Source organism: Cupressus sempervirens, chromosome 2 (genome assembly GCF_028749045.1).
Source record: "Cupressus sempervirens isolate cs-2001-9-10 chromosome 2, ASM2874904v1, whole genome shotgun sequence".
In the NCBI taxonomy this organism is placed as follows: domain Eukaryota; kingdom Viridiplantae; phylum Streptophyta; class Pinopsida; order Cupressales; family Cupressaceae; genus Cupressus; species Cupressus sempervirens.
The window spans coordinates 578,653,420-578,670,445 of record NC_143119.1 but is presented as its reverse complement, the minus strand read 5'-3'; the positions used below and the strand labels follow the sequence as shown (position 1 = coordinate 578,670,445).

Below are 17,026 nucleotides of genomic sequence, written 5' to 3'. Positions count from 1 at the left end.
TTTAACTGTTATTTCCATGTATTTGTTAATACTAGGAAACGCTGAGAGGAGGTGGGGTGGGAGTGGGTGGGTGTGAATCAGTGTTGTTAAAACTTTAGATAATTTCACCACCAAATTACTTAGTATGAAAGATTTAAATGAAAGAACTAAGTAGTAACAAGGTAACTCAAACATCAACACATGAAACACTTTGACACAAGTATGAAACATGGAAATGAAAGAACTAAGTAGTAACAAAGTAATTCAAACATCAACACATGAAACATTTTGGCACAAGTATTTTTCACATGGAAAACCCTTGGTTAGAGGGAACCACCACAATGGAAATTGTGACTTCAAATCTTCACTACTGCAGTAATCAGATTGTCTTGTTAGAAGCTTTTTATATCCACCCGGTTAAGAGTGTAAAGCCTTGTTAAAACCTTTACAATGAAGATCAATTAGATCTACCTAGTTATGGGATTTAGAACTCCTTCTAAGAGTCACCTGCTTAAATTATTTTCTTCTTCAGACCTTTTAGGATCCTGCACATCCCTGTTAAGAACGACCTTGTTAAAGGATTTTTTTTGTCAACCTGTTAAAATCAACAAGTGTGGTTTGATCTGATTATTGCACCTATTGCATGGCAAATCCTTTATGCTCCTAATCAGTCACACCGTACTTCCATTATACTTAATAAACTCTGCAGGATAACATCTCTTCTCTCATTCTTTCTTATCGCACATCGATTTAACATCACTTTTGTAATGTTCTTTGAGGTGTTGGAAAAACCCTAAATGTGTTTCCAATGGTCAGCCTCAAAATCAATTCAAATCTTAAGGGCCCGTTTGGTTGCAGGCATAGGAATTGGGAATTAGAAGAGAAAATTTGAATGGGAATGGAAATGGGCAATGGGAATAGGAAATTACAATCCAATCCCATTTATCTCTTGTTTGGTTGCACAAACTTGAATTGAAGATTGAAGGTTCGAACCCCATCAAATTTTATGAATGAAAAAGAAAAAAACATAATTTATAGAGGGTTTCATCTTCTCACATGCTTATGATTTTTAACAAAATCATATGGTGTTTGCAAAAAGAATCTGAAGCAAAAAACAGTAAAGCTGGTGAATCCAAATCCCCACATCGAGTGATCGAATCGCTCTGCTGAGTGATTCGTTGGCCACTGTGCGCTGGTCTTCCATGAGTAGAATCCGAGGAATTTTCCCCCCCCAAACCCAAAATCTCTCACATAAATAACTACAACAGCTTGAAAAAATGCAGATCCAAATAACAGCAGCTGAAGGGAGGGCACACAGAATAGTCTAACTCTGTGATCACAAACAACAGTCTAGTCAATGATCAGAAATCTTAAAAAAGAACTGAACTCGGCCCTTTTGCTTGGATGTTATCATGAACAACTACGTTGCCTCTGTCGAACATCTTGAACAAAGGGGCCTCTTCCGGATTTGTGACTTCCTCTGCTCGAACAATGTACTCCATATGGCATCAATTTCAGTTGGCAAAAAAATAGCAAATATCCAAAAACTCACCAATGATTGAAAACCCTTACCCGCATGTAACCATGGATCTGAAAAATTTATTAATTTTGGAAAAGTCAAATAGAGAATAGGAATAGCTATTCCAATTACAGGTATTTTTGGGAATGGATAAAAGCTCATTTTGGGCTAAAACGAGAATATGTATTCCTATTCTCCATTCCAATTCCGCGCACCAAATGAAGAATAAAAATCATATTCTAATTCTCAATTAGTATTCCACTTGTATTCCAGCAACCAAACGGGCCCTAAGAGCGGGAGTCAATACCTTGAATTCCATGCCTTCATGTCAGCGTCTTCACACATATCCACTCACTTTACCTAACTCGATCACAAACTGTACTGGTTCATTGAATCTTTCCGAGTCAACTTTGCCTGTTAATTGTTCTTCATTTTTTAACATGTAATCCTTAAGAAATGTTTACTTCCTGTAATACTCTGGATTTTTCTTCACAATCATCGTCAGACATGTCTTACAAACATATCTTGTAAGCCACAACTTATAATTCTCAAAAACATTCATCGCACATCCAAAACATTCTAACTAATTGTCCTTACCTGGTTCATCCTATACTTGTTTGAACTCTCTGATCGATCCTATTACTGGTATAGCCAATCTGATACTTGTAGTTCACTTGGTTGCCAACAATGACAACACATACATGATGATCTACCAAAAACTTCTATCAAACATTACTGCATATCATCTTTATACCAACAATCTCCCTCTTTGGCATTGATGGCAACACTTGGAGAAAACTTGACTAAGTGTCCAAATTGTTTTTAGTAATTCATTTTTGACATTTTTCCTTATGTCTCCTTATACTAACTCATATTACTACCCCTTAAATATACTACCCGGTAATCAAATTGCCTGCGTATATACACGAATTTTTCTCTTCTCTACCACTCCACCTCTAACAACAAGGACAAATGTGTAAATAACTTAGCAAAACTTCATAAATGTTTTACCGGTAGGGGTTCAAAACCTCTTGAATACTTCACCAAAATTTGTCCTTAATGCCTGTAAATCAGAGTCTCATGCTTTCTTCAAAGTGTTTACAATTGATATTTGATTCTTGATTGGGAATTGCAAGTCCTCAAGTGCATCCATAGTGCTCATCTCTGGCAGTGCTAGGACATTTTCTGCTTCTTTCAGTCGACTTTGCATTATGCCCACCTTTGGAATCGACTCTGCAAGTTGATTGCTTATCCTCTTTTCCCGCTCATTGTGCAATGTTTTGAGCTTATAGTTTAACAAACTAACCGATGCTCCAAAATTGCTTGTCGACTGCTTGTTTGGGTCAAAACCTTCAATCAGTAATCATAGGTCCTATTGAGTTTCATGTCTTGTACTATCAATATCTCTGACGAAGTTTGTATAATCACTAGTAATAGTGAGTATCTTGCAACTCTCCTTCAATGCATCTTTTAGATTATTTACTTCCAAGTGTCAATGCTCCTTTGTTCATCACAATTCTTTGTGTTTTTGTATGAGACCTTCGCTTCTCATTCTCTTTCAACACTTTTTGTTGCTGACCCCTCTAAGATTTTCATTTGTTTTCCTATTGCATTCACCAATTGACCTAACTATACAATGGGTGTAGCATTCTCATCAACATCAACATATTGTACAATATCTGCAAGTATGTCTCTAGCAGTCTCAATAATTTGTTGCTCCTTTCTCCTTTGCTCTTCTTTGGCCTCTGATTTGATAGCCATTGCCATTTGCATCATTTCTTGTGGACTCATATAACTCAAATCAATAGGGCCTTTTATTTCTGGCAAGTTATCATCATCATTACTGCTCTCCAAAGTAGATAGTACTTTGACAAGTTGTTCTTTACAAACTTGTTCTGTATCCTTTTCTACTTCTACTTCCTCTTGTGTGTCCTTGTTTTCTTCCTCTTGTACTTTCTTTGTTTGAACTTGTACCTTCTCAGCTTGTACCGTTTCTTCTTGTTCCTTATCCTTTTCTGGTTCCTTTGCTTCATTGCTGGTAGCCTCTGGCTGTGTATTTGCAGTTTGTTCCCTGGTAACCATATCAACTATTGCATCAAGTTCCTTCATAACTTGATCAATGCCTGTCATTTTTGTAACTTCCATTGGTGCTTCCTGTACTTGTTGAGTGTCCTTATCCATAGTAACCTATAGACCTCCAACGTCCCAACCAAAATCAACATGTGTAACCTTGGTTGTTCCTCTTCATCTTCTTCTTGCTCTTGTTGCTCATCATCAATTTGAAATACTTCTTATTCTAACTTCAAAAACTTCTTGATTTCTTTCTCTGTTTCTTCCTCAATTGCTTTTGTGCTACCTTACAGAAGTCTCGTTAACCTTTTCTTTGTTTTGAACAGAGGCCTTGTTTGCCCAAGCATTTCCTTTATTTCCTCACGATGTAACTCCGTTTGGAATTTTACAAGTACATATTCTATCAGTTCTTTATCCTATTTTATTGCTTCCTTCCATCTAGCTTCTAACTTATTATATAGGGTGTCAGGTATTTAACTTTGTATCTCAAGCAATGCCTTACTCAATTTATTCACGCTAAATATTACTGCATCTTCTAATCTTTTATGATCTTCCTTAAGGGCCCATTTGTTTTGTGGAATTGGACTGGAATTGGGATAGGGATAATCCAGTTTTGTCAAATTCGTCGTTTGGGTCGAAAATGATAAAGTGGAATTAGAATTGTGGAATTCTAATTTTGCTTCAAAATGAGGTTACCACACTTCCATCCAGATAGGTGGAATTGGGAATTGAATTCCAGGTTTAACTTTTTTGAGGATTGAAATATAATTAAATGGATTGATTTTTGACGTCTGCTTTTTTTTAACCTAATATGTTTTACCACTCCAAAATCATTTCTTTAACCATTTGACAATTTACTGGTGTGCGTTCAGCACTCTAGCTTTTTCTATTGTAGAAAGTAATGATGAAAGTTTAAATTCGGTGCATTTATAGAATTGATGAATACAAAGAAATCATTATGGTTTGATCAAGACATTCTAATGGAGGAGACTTGCGGTTCAGATTCTGTTCTTGAATCCTCTGCAACAACTTCATATTATTCAAGCAGATTCATTGAATTGGGCAGTTTTCCTGTTGCAAATGACGTCCAATCTACAATAGATTATGAAGAATGTTGTTCATATCAAGAAGAATTCAAGGAACCCATTAGTAAGAGCTATGTTGAGTATTTACAAGAAGCTTTAGATGATGAACTCGGCCTTCCTCCTTGCGCCAATTGGTTTAATAGAGATGAGGTGCTTGTAGAGATTCGAACCTTTGACCTTGACTTCGGTATGGAGGAGAGTGTAAAAATTCTTCATAAAAACAATGATTCGCTTTTCTGGCTCTCTTTCTTGCGAAGTTGATTGAACTTGATGGGTGTTAAATGCCCAAATTGTTTTTTTTCTCTTTCAATGCATGCCCAACTATAAATTGCACATGATTTGTGCATGCATAACTGATTTTCTTTTGAATTCTTTTTTTACAATGGCCATACCTTATTTGGTGATAAGTTGCATTTGGGTTAATTTTTCAGGGAGAACACAAATACTTTTTGAATTTTCTGATTAGAGGAAGAATGTTGGTTACATGAGTAATGAATGGTGGAACAATTTGGTTTCTTGGCATACGGTGAAACTGTTTTCTGATTTAAACTTGCAGTCTAATTCCAATTCCAATTTTTTGAACCAAATGTGGAAGATGTATCTTCCCACTCATCTTCTAGGTTACCCAAGCATGACAAATTATTTTCTCAAAACTAGATTTCGAAATACAAAACCTAGTTTTGAATCAAAATCCAGTTTTGCTAATTCCATGAACCAAACATACCCTAATTGTAATATCTTTTCACATTTGCAAGTATTCCCCATTTTTCAACTTGATTAACAATTTTACCAATAGGGTTATACTTACTGATTTCAGCTTGAATTTCTTACATTGTTGGTGCTCCAACAACTCTTGACTGTTCTCCATTGGCTCTCATTTTTTGCCGATCTTCCTCAGATTCAGTGACTTCTTCATCCGACTTTGCAACCTTTTCTCTTTGTGCTCTTACCTTCTTCCTCGATGTTGTGGCCCTCAAGTTTTCTCTTTCCTTTCTTTTTCTAGCAAGCTCAGGTTTATTAGCCTTAGCAACCTTGCCTATGGTTTTTCGTATATACCTTTATCGGTGGTGTCTCCTCTTTTCTCAAGGTTCCACTTCTTGTTTCCTCTCGGTAGATGCTTTCCTGGTAAAGACAACTGAGCCTTCTCAACATGTGTAGTACCTGAAGTACTAGCCTCCGTAGCAGCTTGCTTTGGTCTTGCCTCTACTATTGTTTCTTCTATAAAACTATGCCTTAGAGAAAATTATGAGACTTCCTTGCTGATTTTCTTCTCCATAATAGGTTTAGTAAGCATTTTGTGCACTTCCATGTCTTTTCCATTAAATGTTCCAAACTTAGGTGTGTTTGGAACTTTGGATCTCTTGGTTGTGACAATACATAGTCACATATCTTGAGAGAACATCACCTTCGACTTCATATACCATGGGCATCACCCATGATGACCTCGGTTCCACTGCTTCCATTTGACAAGTATCGGTGTCAACAATGAAACATATTGTATCTTTGTACTTTTCGACCATAGATGATGGAGTCCTTTCCCTTTGGTGCGTATTCTTTTGTAATTTTTGAAGTAGCTGCAAATAGTACTTGTAAAATTGCTTCCCAACATTCTATAAAGTTCTTAATCTGTACAAGTACTAGTGTGTTTGCTACCCATGCAACATTCCCAATCCCCTAAAAGTAATTCTGAAAGTGGAAGAATATTCCCATTAGAATTTGGTTGTGCTTGAATGAGGTTCTTTTTTTGTCTTTATCTCTTCCATGTTCATGCTCAACTGGTCTCTCATTGCTTCACATGGATCAAAATCTGCATGCTCATGCACCATTTTGTATGTTGTTAGTATAGCACTTGCCAGGATACTGTTCATCTGACTGGATTGAAATACTTTTGGATTGGATTAATGAATTATCAAAATTATAATGATAACGAAATATGTAGGTCATAACTGTAACAAACAGTTTTTCATAGCGAAAATGTAGACGGTTTAAACAAAGAGTTTCCAACGTTCATAAATATACAACTGAATCCTTTTCACATGACATTAACTGCTATTAATCATTTAACATAAAATAATTGAATTCATGATCAACTGGACTAACTAGATTAACAATTAACCAATCATAACTGTATTCATGATCAACTGAAATAACTAGATTAACGATTTACTAATCATAACTGAATTCATGTTCAACTGAAATAACTTGATTAATGATTAACTAATCATAACTGATTTCATGATCAATTGAAATAACTAGATTAATGATTTACTAATCATAACTAAATTCATGTTCAACTGAAATAACTTGATTACTGATTAACTAATCATAACTGAGTTCATGATCAACTGAAATAACTTGATTAACGATTAATTAATCATAATTGTTTTCATGATCAATTGAAATAACTTGATTAGCGTTACAAGTAAAGTAAATGCTTAACATGAAAAGGAGGAATGAAACATACAAGTATCATTGGGGGATGGTTGTGCAAGCCTCGACTTTGGCGAGAGGAGTTAAGTATTGACATAGGCTTAACCTCCCAACCTCGGACCATATTTATCTCCACACATTCAATTAAATTAGAATGACCCTCCCTACTTCAAGATCGGGCTTGGGATGTTATTTAGTCCAACCACCTGAGCATCCTGGTGTTTTGAATATCCGCTCAGTTATGAAACAAACATGCTTACATAACTAGCACTACTGACATCAAGTGATCATTTGATGGAAAACATGTCTATAAACTACCTTGGCCAAGGATTTCCGATGGGTTCAACGACCCGATCACCACCGCTCGACTTGACAACAGGTTTCATTATAAGGATGTGCATGAGCTATTAAATATATTTCATTTAAGTTATTCATGTCTGATTTCTCTTCTATTTTCTTGCAGATTTATTCCACCTCTTCACCATTTCATGGCTACCTTGCCAATGAGTCCTAGGTGCATTAAAAGTTTATGAGTACTTTTCCCTTTTTCATCTTTTCACCATTTTGTGGCTTCATTGCCGGTGATTCCCAAGTGCCTTGGATAAGTTATGAGCATTCTGCTCTTGATATCTTTTATCATAAGATGTGATAAATTGCAATGGGCCTAAGCTAAAAGAACAAAATATTATGTTTTAATGAAATATCACAATAATAAATTTATTTATTTATTTATGAAAGATTATTTCTTATCACATAGTAATAAGATTAATTATGTATTAAGTTGTTCAATTATAAAATCAAATAAATAAGGAGTTATAATTTTTAGTAACAATATTCATTTATTAAAGATTGTGAAATGGTGATTTAATCATTAGTATTATAAAAATTGAATCCTTTGTTAAAAGAAATGGACGGAGGAAGTAATTAATGTGGACCCACAAAATAGCTGACACAATCCACAACCCCTCATACCCGCGGCTCTTCACACCATACAAATAGCTATGCATTGATGACATGGAGGCAGTGTAGACAAGACAGACGGGAAGGAGGACATGTGATTAGGCGTACAACGAAGGGAAACACAATAAAGTAAGAGGAGCAATCGTGAGTGATCTATCGTACAACAGATAGTGTCATCACTGTGACGCCACCACAACGCCACCGTAAGATTAGAACAAGTATGGGGATAGTAAGATAAAGGTTTACACAACAAATTGATCCTTGAGCGTAGGTAATGCATGAGTATAACCTTTATGATTCATAAATTATGTTTGGTGGTTAAATGATCAATTAACAATTAAGGAATATTTTAATGTTTAAAGATATAAATATTTATTGGAAATATTATATATATAAGCCATGACTTATGTTGTTGACAAATATGAAAGTAGATTAATTTATTAATTGAAATGAAATAATTGGGTGTTAATCTATGGGGTTAACACCATGATTACCAATGATACTCGTAGCATGGAAAATGCGAGATATTTAAGATCTCCATTGTCTTCCATGGCCGAGTGTCATTATCGTAGCATGGAAAATGTGAGATATTTAAGATCTCCATTGTCTTCCATGGCCGAGTGTCGATATCATAGCATGAAGCGTGTGAGATATTTAAGATCTCCATTATCCGCCATGGCCGATAATCGATGTACCAGAATATTCTGAAGTTGTCAACATATGCATATGTGAGTAGCCTTGGATAGAGGATGCCCGTCCAAGAAGAATCTTAAGGGGTATGCTTTTGGGAAGACGATGACGTAGCTATGAGCTAGGAAGCCTGACTTAGAGACATCCTTATGATTGGGGTTAAGTTAGAGGGTAGAATTATAAGATTATATTATTATTATTGTTTTTAGCAAATTTCTATGTACAGGTCAAACAACAAAATGAACACGACTAAACAGGAACGTCTCAGTGGTATCAACGCATTGTCTTGCTACTTGTGAGAAGTTGACTACAGAAGCAATGGCCAAGCAAATAGCTCGAGAACTAAGAAACTTCATAGAACAAACTAATGAAAGATTTGAAAGGACTGAAAATTCTAATAGAATTATTCTTGAAACAATACAAAAATTAAGTAATAGTAATAATCAAAATGAAAGGCCCAACCTACATAGAGATCACCATTCTTCCCATGAGGAATACGAGCCTTCATCACAGAGTTTGGTTCCACGAGAAACTTTCCCATCATTTATTCCTAGAGAAGAAACTATTAGGGAAGAGGAAGCCACCACACATAGCGTGGAAGAAATCGGACAAATGTACGCTAACTTGGACCCCAACCTACGACAACTAATCTCTTTTAAGGAATACTATGAATCTAAACTCTTGGAAATGAGTAAGAAACATCATGTAGATAAAAACCTTCAAGAAAGGATAAACAAGGTTAAACTGCCATGTTTCAATGGTTTAGGGGAAGAAACTGCTCAAGCCTAGGTCCAAAAATTAGACACATAACTATCCTATAGTCCAATGACAGAAAAGATGCCATTAAATTTGCTATACTATATTTAAAGGGATCAGCCCACAAATGGTGGCACTATGGCCAAAACTCTTTAGGACTCAAAAAGATCACTTCCTATAGTGAATTTATCGAAAAATTAGTGAATAGATTTGATTTGAGAGACCTTGAATGGTATTACCAAGAACTTACCCATCTCAAACAAACCAGAACAATAGAAGAATTCGCCAATAAATTTCAGGATCTAAACATAATGATCCCTAACTTATCTCAAGGGCAACTCACATACATATTCATGGAAGGACTAAAGGACTCCATTAAAGCCCAAGTCAAACCTTTTGAACCTCAAACCCTTGAAGAGGCTATTCGGAAAGCTAAGAAAATTGAACTGAATACACCGAAGGAGAGACCCAAGAATTTCTCCCCAAAATCACCCTATCAAAATTATGGAACTAGGAGAGATAATAGAGAAAAATTATGTTTTACTTGCAATAAACCATGGAACAAAGAACACCAATGTCCAAAAAAAGAAGAATTGCATCAGAAAGGTATTTGCTTTAAGTGTAAAGAACCTTGGGATTGGGATCATTGTTGCAAAAGAGGGAGATTGAACCAAATAGATGAAGTATGTGAAGATGAGAAGATAAAGAAGAGAATGAAGGCTGATGAAGATGAACAAGGGATATTAGCAGTTATCTCAGAAGGTAATGAGAATAGAACATTTCAGATCAAAGGTGAAATTAAAGGACAAAGAATAATTGCCTTGGTAGATACAGGGGCCTCACATGACTTCATTAGTAAACACCTTGTATCTAGAAGAAAATTGTGGATTGAAGAATTCAACGGATATAAAGTAGCTTTCAAGAATGGAGCTACTAAACGATGCACTAGGATTGTACCTAATCTAGAGGTCATTCTTGGAGGACACACCATTAAGAGGAACTTTTATGTGGCCAATATTCATAATGGTATTATCCTAGGGATGCCTTGGATAAACTCATTACGAAGATTCATCATGGATGGTCCTAACTTAGAAATTTGCTTTTCTCATGAAGGGCATGAAATCACAATTAAAGGATTACTTGATGGCTCCCCAAAAGTAGTCACTCGTAAAAAATGGAAAAAATACTCAGCCACAACTAGGGTGAATGGATAGCACAGTGCATGATTTTAGATAAGTTAGTAACACAAGAAAAGATTATTCACATAGATATCCAACCTTATTGAATGAACATCAAAAGGTTTTTGAAGAAATCCTTCGGGGACTACTGCCCAAAAGGGGTTTTGAACATTCCATAGAATTGGAAGAAGGGGCTAAACTAGTGATAACCACTCCTTACAGACACCCTCGAAAATACAAGGAGGAAATAGAAAGGATGATTAAGGAACTCCTAAACATGGGACATATCCAATCAAGCAGTAGCTCCTTTGCATCTTCAGTGGTATTAGTAAGAAAGGACAAAACTATGAGAATGTGCATTGATTGTCGTGCTTTAAATAAGAAAATAATTAAAAACAAGTATCCCATTCCCAAAATTGATGAATTAATGGATGAATTACATGGTGCATGTTATTTTTCAAAAAATGATCTATGCTCTAGCTACCATCAAATAAGGATGAGAAAAGAAGATATATCGAAGACAACTTTGAGATGCCGTTATGGACACTTTGAATTCCTCGTCCTCCCTTTTGGACTCACTAATGCTCCAACAACCTTCCAATCATGTATGAATCACATTTTTAGACAACAATTGAGGAAATTCTTACTCGTATTCTTTGATGATATACTCATATACAGTAGAACTTGGGAGGAACATCTTCACCATATTGAGGAAGTTTTAAAGATTTTGGAAGAAAAATCTCTATAAGCTAAATTTTCAAAATGTGAATTTGGACTAGAATAAATCCTATATTTGGGACATAAAATTAGTGTCAAAGGTGTTAGTGTAGATGAAGAAAAAATTAGTGCTATTAGAGATTGGCCAAAGCCAAAATCCCTAACGCATCTCCAAGGATTTGTAGGATTATGCAGCTACTACAGAAGATCTATAAAAGGTTTTTCCAAACTAGCATCCCCCCTTATAGATTTAACAAAAAAAGGAGCCTTCACATGGAATGAGGAAGCACAACAAGCCTTTGATAAACTTAAAGAGATCATGAGTTCATGTCCTATATTAGCCATCCCAGATTTTACTGAACCATTTGAATTACAATGTGATGCCTTAGGAGAAGGGATAGGAGCAGTCCTCATGCAAAAGAAAAGATCAATAGCTTTCGAAAGTCTGAAGCTCACTAACTCAAAAAAGCTCTATCCTATATATGATAAAGAAATGTTAGCAATAATGCATGCTTTGGCTAAATTCCGACAATACTTAGTCCGCGGAAGATTCATTGTTAAGACAGATCACAACAGCTTGCACTTCTTTTTAAGCCAAAAAGATCTTAATGATAGGCAGCAAAAATGTGTGAGCAAGATTCAAGCCTATAACTTTGATATTGAATATGTAAAAGGTATTAATAATGGAGTTGCTGATGCACTCTCCCGACGACCTCATATCAATAGCATTACTAGCATATCACAAGATTGGAAATGGGAAATTTTATCAAAATGTGCCAAGAATTCTCAAACAAAAGAAATATTAGATGGGAACCTACCCAACAAAGACTTCAAAGTTTGTAATGACTTTATTTTCTACAAAGGACGGGTATACATAATTCCTTAATGAAAAATGAATGAAAAAATTCTTAAAGAATATCATGACAGTCCACTAGTAGGTCATCAAGGATACTATAAAACATACAAACATATTACAGAAAAATACTCTTGGAAAGGGTAAAAAAAAATGTACAAGAATGCATGACATGCCAGTGGAACAAAGCTGAATTAATGCATCCTGTAGGATTACTACAACTTTTGCCAATTCCAGCTCAAAAATGGGAGAGTATATCCATGGATTTCATAACAAGATTTCCCAAGGTATATGGGAAAGATAGTATTTTTGTGGTGGTGGATTGAATTACCAAATATGCTCATTTTTTCGCTATTTCCATAGAATACAAAGCACTTCAAGTAGCTGAACTATTTTTCAAAGAAATTTACAGACTCCATGGACTTCCTCAAAATATAATTAGTGACAGAGATAGCAAATTCCTCAGTAAATTTTGGCAAGAACTCTTTCATCTTGCAGGGACAACGCTAACCCCGAGCATCGGTTATCATCCCCAAACTGATGGATAAACCGAGGTTGTGAACAAATGGTTAGAAGGATACTTAAGGAATTATGTTATAGAACAACAGATCACATGGATCAAGTGGTTACACTTAGGCGAATATTGCTACAACACAACTTATCATATGTCTATTGGAATGAGCCCCTTTAAAGCATTATATGGTTACGACGCTACATCATTTGGAGAATTGATATCTCAAGAGAGTCGAGTTCACGATGCGCAAGATTTCATTAAGCAGAGTGCCGACATTATAAAAAATCTTAAAGAAAATTTATAGCAAGCTCAGAATCAACAAAAATTGTATGCAGATAAAAGGCGTAGTGAAAGATCTTTCACAGTGGGAGATTTAGTGTTCTTGCGACTACAACCATATAAGCAATCATCAATGAAGAGAAACGGGATGGAAAAACTCAAACCTCGATTTTACGGACCTTACAAAGTTACGAGAAGAGTGGGAGAAGTAGCCTATGAACTTGAACTTCCTAAAGATTGTAAAATTCATAATGTATTCCATGTTTCACAACTGAAGAAGGTTTTGGGTCAGCACATAATTCCTTGCACAGAGCTACCTCCCCTAGATGATGAAGGACAACTTACATTAATACCAGAATGCATCCTTGAAACTCGAGAACGTAAATTAAGGAACATGACTATCACCGAGTTCCCGATTAAATGGAGAAATCTACCAGATATAGATGCCACATGGGAAAACGAGGAAGTTTTAAAATTGTTTGAGGAGAAGCAAATTTGGGATGGAAGGATTGCAATGGACCTAAGCTAAAAGAACAAAATATTATGTTTTAATGAAATATCACATAATAATAAAATTATTTATTTATTTATGAATGATTATTTCTTATCACATAGTAATAAAGTTAATTATGGATTAAGTTGTTCAATTATAAAATCAAATAAATAAGGAGTTATTACTTATAACCTTTAGTAACAATATTCATTTATTAAAGATTGTAAAATGGTGATTTAATCATGAGTATTATAAAAATTGAATCCTTTGTCAAAAGAAATGGACGGAGGAAGTAATTAATGTGGACCCACAAAATAGCCGACACAATCCATGACCCCTCATACCTGCGACTCTTCACACCATGCAAATACGTATGCACCGATGACAAGGAGACAGATCAGACAAGACAGACGGGAAGGACACGTGATCGGGCGTACATCGAAGGGAAATACAACGAAGTAAGAGGAGGAATCGTGAGCGATCTATCATACAGTAGACAGTGACATCACTGTGACGCCGCCACAATGCCACCGTAAGATTGGAACAAGTACAGGGATAGTAAGATAAAGGTTTACGTAGCAAATTGATCCTTGAGCGTAGGTAATGCGTGAGTATAACCTTTATGATTCATAAAATTATGTTTGGTGGTTAAATTATCAATTAACAATTAAGGAATATTTAAATGTTTAAAGATATAAATATTTATTGGAAATATTATATATATAAGCCATGACTTATTTTGTTGACAAATATGAAAATAGATTAATTTATTAATTGAAATGAAATAATTGGGTGTTAATCTATGGGGTTAACACCATGATTGCCAATGACACTCATAGCATGGAAAATGCAAGATATTTAAGATCTCCATTGTCTTCCATGGCCGAGTGTCATTATTGTAGCATGGAAAATGTGAGATATTTAAGATCTCCATTGTCTTCCATGGCTGAGTGTCGATATCGTAGCATGAAGCATGTGAGATATTTAAGATCTCCATTGTCCGCCATGGCCGATAATCAACGTGCTAGAATATTCTGAAGTTGTAAACATATGCATATGTGAGTAGCCTTGGATAGAGGATGCTTGTCCAAGAAGAATCTTAAGGGGTGCGCTTCCGGGAAGACAGCAAAGTAGCTATGAGCTAGGAAGCCCGACTTGGAGATGTCCTTATGATTGGGGTTAAGTTAGAGGGTAGAATTATAAGATTATATTATTATTGTTGTTTTTAACAAATTTCTATGTACAGGTCAAGCAACAAAATCAACGCAACTAAACAGGAACATCTCACAAATAAAACTTGTTCTTGAGATCAGCAACATTCATATAGATTCTTATTACTTTTGGAAACTCTTCTTAAGAGATACATTTTAACTTCTTAAGTGTTACTACTAAACTTCTTTTACGATGATTCTAATATAATGAAATTAAGAAGTTATTCACAAAAGATAGGGATTATTCAGCATATTAATCAATGTGTTCATAGATAATGAAAAGAAATTCTTATGCCTAGCCAACTGTTGTAGAAGATGCATTTAAAACTTGGAAAGGTGATTCATGACCTGATAAGGAATCGGTACTCTTGAATAACATGCAAATGGATCAGTTTTCGTCTAGTTGATTGGGACATCACTAATAATGCACGAAGTCTTTGTTCTTAGCTTGTATTCTTTCATGACAAGGAATGGAAATCGAGCTACTTGAAATATCTTATCAGTTGATTTGCAAGTAACCAACAGACGTATCAATGGTAAATTGTAGGGTCGATTGTTATTGAGACAAGGAAAATCTGAATACATAGCAAGACAGAAATAAGTTTGGGCATAAGGAATATGGTCCCTTCTCTCTCTCACGACTTCCATATATGGAGAGCGATTGGGACTCCTTGGCTTCCGTCGTTTTCAAAAGATTATAGCCGATTCAAATTCCAAGTGTTTAATTCGATTAAAACAAAGAAGAGGGAAAGAAAAATTAAAAGGTTGGAAGATAAAGCTGGAAAGATTACAATTTCACTATTATTATAATATATACTTACATATGTTCATGTAAGTATATCAATGGGGTGACATCATTATATTAGTTATTATAATTTAATGGTGCCATTTCATTTTTATATTTATATGTATGTATATAAATATCTATTATAATAATATGATGAATGATCAATTAAAATCTCTTGAGGTATGTTTTATATTTTAATTAGATTATTTTATGTTTTCCTAGATTATTTTCTTAATAGCTCATGCGGGTCCCATAAATGTATCCTGTGATCAAGTCATTGTATTTATAGATAATGAAAAGAAATTCCTATGCCTAGCCAACTGTTGTAGAAGATGCATTTAAAACTTGGAAAGGTGATTCATGACTTGATAGGAAATCGGTACTCTTGAATAACTTGCAAATGGATCAGTTTTCGTCTAGTTGATTGGGACGTTGCTTTTAATGCATAAAGTCTTTGTTCTCAGCCTGTATTCTTTCACGACAAGGAGCGGAAATTGAGCTACTTGAAATATCTTATCAGTTGATTTGCAAGTAACCAACAGACGTATCAATGGTAAATTGTAGGGTTGATTGTTATTGAGACAAGGAAAATCTGAATACATAGCAAGACAGAAAGAAGTTCAGGCATAAGGAATATGGTCCCGTCTCTCTCTCACGACTTCCATAAATGAAGAGCAATTGGGACTTCTTGACTTCCATTAGTTTCAAAAGATTATAGCCGATTCAAATTCCAAGTGTTTAATTTGATTAAAACAAAGAAGAGGGAAAGAAAAATTAAAAGGTTGGAAGATAAAGCTGGAAAGATTATAATTTCACTATTATTATAATATATACTTACATACATTCATGTTAGTAAATCAATGGGGTGACATCAGTATATTAGTTATTATAATTTAATGGTGGCATTTCATTTTTATATTTATATGTACATATATAAATATCTATTATAATGATATGATGAATGGTCAATTCGAATCTCTTGAGGTATGTTTTATATTTTAATTAGATTATTTTATGTTTTCCTAGATTATCTTCTTAATAGCTCATGCGGGTCCCATAAATGTACTATGTGATCAAGTCATTGTGTCCTTTCCAAAGGAGTTTAAGGTCATACCTGCCAATCTTGATGACTGAACTAAGCAAACATCCTATTCCGTTGATTCTGTTTAGCAATGCTTCCCCCCTCTTCATCTTCTCTTGCAATCACCCATGAATACACTCGCCATAATAACAATTCTATAATAATTTCATATAAACATATTAATCATTATTTTAAATCAAGCAACTACTAATCATCTATTAACAGTTAATGGTTAACGGCCATCTTCTTTAACAGTTAATACAACGTATATAATTAACTACCTATTTCACATGATCTTGAAAGAATAATCTATTAAATCCAACAGTTATGAACAAGTTTAAAATTAGGTCAAAATTTTGGGATGTAACAATAACCATTGAAGAAAACTTCACAACAAGGTATATGATATTATTAACTGTTATCA

General features: G+C 34.8%; 1 protein-coding gene across 1 annotated transcript in view; it reads left to right on the top strand.

Annotated features, from left to right (window-relative positions):
* The window catches only part of RUS2 (root UVB sensitive protein (Protein of unknown function, DUF647)), a 96,069-nt gene that overhangs the window by 72,646 nt on the left and 6,397 nt on the right, over positions 1 to 17,026 (top strand). The window lies entirely within an intron of this gene.